This window comes from Bubalus kerabau, chromosome 19 (genome assembly GCF_029407905.1).
Source record: "Bubalus kerabau isolate K-KA32 ecotype Philippines breed swamp buffalo chromosome 19, PCC_UOA_SB_1v2, whole genome shotgun sequence".
Classification (NCBI taxonomy): Eukaryota; Metazoa; Chordata; class Mammalia; order Artiodactyla; family Bovidae; genus Bubalus; species Bubalus kerabau.
Genome location: NC_073642.1, coordinates 12476042 through 12480000, shown reverse-complemented (window position 1 = coordinate 12480000; position 3959 = coordinate 12476042). Strand labels below are relative to the sequence as shown.

Sequence of the window (3959 nt, the reverse complement as noted above, 5' to 3'; positions counted from 1 at the left end):
AAATAACAATGGTCTGAAGTATCTGCTCTTCTTGCTTTTATTTTCCTGTGTCATTAAAGAGATGTGAGGCAGAACAAAGGAAAGAGACCTAGGGTGGCCTCATAGGTGGAGAGGACAAATCTCATGGGGCAGACTTGGGACGGGAGCTCACCTTAAGTGAACATCCTGTTCAGAGAAACCAACCCTACATGTTTGAATGAGATCATTGAATGCATTGAACTAGAAAAGGTTCCTAATATCCAGCATGTGGTTTTTAAAGAGAGGAAGTGGTCAGGTACCACATATAACCAGAAGGGCTCTGTGACAGTTTGTATTTTCCAAAGATGGCTGCCACAGTCTCCTCCAAGACCACACATTGAGAAACTCTGCAAATTCATTCAAGGTATTTTATTTTAATATAATTTTTGAAATGCTCATTTGTTTTAAATTATAAATGGAATCCATGCTCAAGAATGTAAGATTAAAAAAAAATAAAGTTAGCAGTGGTATTAAAATACCTTTTTGGACCAATTACTGTTTTCAAATGTGTTTAGTTACAGAGTTCAAAAACAAAATTATAAGTGACCATGATGCTTAGGCAGTGTCTTCACATGCAAAACAAAGTGCAAATTAAGATAACTATTGCAAAAATTAAGGCCCAGAACCTGCTTACCTGCTAAAGTCCCTATAATTAAGAAAAAGTGTTGGGATAATTGCCTCAATTCACCCCTTCGGTTGTTTGAGGGAATGAAGTACCCAGAACTGGTTGGCATGGTTTTCTTTTCTGATTGTATAAAATGCTTAATCGGACTGTTTGTCTCAAAATATTTTTTGCTCAGTGAAAATCCTCTTTTATATAAAACATTCTTTGACTCATTTGTCAAAAGAATCTTTCTGTTATCAATGTCCAAATTACCAATCAATTCTATAAATTTATTTTTTTTTTAAAGAAAACCGAACAGAAGCAAACAAGCTAGTTAACAAATTGGGGAACACATGTATACCTGTGGCGGATTCATTTTGATATTTGGCAAAACTAATACAATTATGTAAAGTTTAAAAATAAAATAAAATTAAAAAAAAAAAAAAGAAAGCACATATTTTAAAGTGTAAAATGTTCCCTGGAATATTTCTAACAAGTAAATTGCAATCTACGGTTTGTGTTGTGCTGAGTTATGTCCCATCAGATTTACAAGGACAATGGAGTGACTGTCTTGGACAGAGTTTCCATTTCCTCCACCGTATGTGCAGATTGTTGGGAAGGACATAGGTGATTTGAAGAGGGAGTAAAGAGTGGCTAAAGTCCAGCGATTTAGAAGAAAATGCGAACATTTTTCCTCTCACGACTTAACTGAGATACACACTTTCCAAAGGATGTGTGGCAGGTAAATTTTGGGGTCCTTCTAATTTTTCTCCAGTGTCTTATATTAAATGATATCAAACACATTCTAAGCTAGAACTCATTATTAAGAACGACAAGGAAGATTGATGTAATATGAAATAATCAGAGGAGGAGATAGTGGGTAAGCAAAAATTCTCTTTGACCTCTGGTCTAATCTTGAAGGGAAATGTAGATTAGAAAAAGCAAAGCTGGAACTCAGCATGAAACAGCCTTACAGGCCACAGGACATAGACCATGGAAAAACAGGGGGATGAATGGACAAGAGGAAGGTGAGTGGAAACAGAAGCTACAGGAAATGATGCACTGGACTCCGGAGGACAACTTCCTACTCACATACTGTCCACATTCTTAACACTTCACCTCCATTGTCTGTTTACTCATTTTTTGATTCATTTGTTTCTTATATTCAAGATGAACATCTTGAGAAAAGGCTGCCACTTCAGGAGTCACATTCTGCAAAAATGAAGAAGATATAACATAAGAAGGATCCATCTTACAAAATGAAGTCTGTCGATAATTTAGTATTGGTTTATTTCTGTTTTCCGTCCTCTGATGTCAAGCAATATGCTGCCTTCCTGTCCTCATTTCAAAGGTGCTTATTTGTAAAATCATAATCTTATTAATAGTTATTTGCCAAGATCTGTCCTATGTTTCATAGAACACTAAAGTATATTCAAAATTCAGAGAAACATTTTATTAATTCTTACTAGTGAAAGTGAAAGTGTTTGTCACTCAGTCATGTCTGACTCTTTTTGACCCCATGGACTGTAGCCCACCAGCCTTCTATGTGCATGGAATTCTCCAGGTAAGAATACTAGAGTGGGTTGCCATTCCCTTCTCAAGGGGATCTTCCCTACCCAGAGACTGAACCCCAGGTCTCCTGCATTGCAGTCAGATTCTTTACCGTCTGAACCACCAGGGAAGAAAAGTCTATTCAATGGGAAAATCTTCAAGCTTTGTTCTAGAGATATATACTGCTTTGAAATGTAGCATTTCGTACTTGACAAAAATGCAACAAAGCTTAATAATCCAGAAAAAAATACTTTTCTAAAACTTTGAGTGTTTGAAGTTTCAGAAATAAATGTGGCCAGTTTCAAATATTTCTAGGGTAGCAGCAGACTCATCTGGTTCTTTTCACCAGGGCTGAATGTCCTGGTGAGGTGTGTGTGGTATGTGAATTGGTCGGGGTCCAACTGGGACCCAGTTTTTCTCAGATCATCTCCCTCTCGTTTATGTTTCCTGTGACAGCAGTAACTGGAAGTGATCACAAAACAGTAGAATATTTATTTCCTGGTTTTAGCTGACTAATGAGCATCTGAAAGATACTTGTAACTTGTGTGTGCTTGCTCAGGCAGTGGAATGTCTCTCTTCACTCTGGTAGTTCTTTTTCTAAAATCAATCAAAAGTATTTCCCATACTTAGGCAAAACAAACAAAATAAACCAGGGCTTTTATTCAGTAAATGGGGGTACCTAATAACTATTCCATTAGTTAGTTTTAATAAAAGAAGCAAATATTAAATGATAATGACTTCTTTATGTGACAAAAGTAAACTCCCTTCCAAATCCTGCCAAGAGTAATTTTTTAACCGGGGTAAACTGGGAAGGGAGAGGAGAAAAACATCACCAAAAATACTTGTTATATATGAAAACCAGTAGATAAATAAAATACCATCTTGAGAGCAGAAATAACAATAATAATAATGGCAAATCAAAAACGGATAGTACTAATTTTCCCTCCCTTTTCGCCACCTTACAGGATATCCCGTCTCGCTGCAGAAACAAAACATGGAAATGAATCAGTCGATAAAGGATTTTCTCCCATTAACGATGTTGGCGATTTTGTCCCATGGAAGGGAAGTGGACCATTAAGATGAATGTTCAAAATCTATAGAGATCGCAGTTACTCCCCCACCCCCTGCAGCTGGACGCAAACTTTTGTGTGTGTGATAAAGAATGTCAAGCTAAAGTTAAATGCATTTTATCTAAGTATGGTAATAAATCACCACCTAGACTGACCTACATGTTTAATTTTTTCCAACATTGATAGTTACTCTCTTTTGACTGCTTCTATCACTGACTATTTTTGCTTTTCCTACTAAATCACAGAAAACTGACCTCTGTAGAAGCTCAATACCTATTCTTTGAAGGGTCAGGGAGAGAGAATAAAGCAATAGTTGTGAGAATGTGAAGCCACAAGAGAGAATGAGGCCGCTTTCATCAGGAGAAATTCAGTGGTCATTCAAAAATTGTTCTTGTGATATTTTTCATTTCAAAGAGATGTAAATTCCTCTTAAACAACTTACATTTTTCAAAAGTTAATGTCAAAAATATTAATTGGGACTTCCCTGGCAGTCCAATGGTTAGGACTTCAACTTCCAACACAAAGGGTGTGGGTTTGATCCCTGGTCGGGGAACTAAGATCCCATATGCCTTGGGGGTCAAAAAACCAAAACATAAAACAGAAGAAATATTATAACAAATTCAATAAAGATTTTAAAAATGGTCCACATAAAAAGATCTTTAAAAATGTTAATTAACTTAATTAGCATGATCACAATGGAAACATATATTAAATAT

The 3959-nt window shown here is 36.1% G+C and overlaps 1 long non-coding RNA gene across 5 annotated transcripts in view; it reads left to right on the top strand.

Annotated features, from left to right (window-relative positions):
- LOC129633885 (uncharacterized) overlaps positions 1-3391 on the top strand; it is a 19061-nt gene extending 15670 nt beyond the window's left edge. For all 5 annotated transcript variants that reach the window (XR_008705342.1, XR_008705344.1, XR_008705343.1 and 2 more), the window contains 3 exons: positions 1153-1364; positions 1793-1973; positions 3139-3391. This is a non-coding gene — a long non-coding RNA (uncharacterized LOC129633885). The remainder of the gene's footprint in view (positions 1-1152; positions 1365-1792; positions 1974-3138) is intronic.
- Positions 3392-3959: the final 568 nt, after the last annotated feature.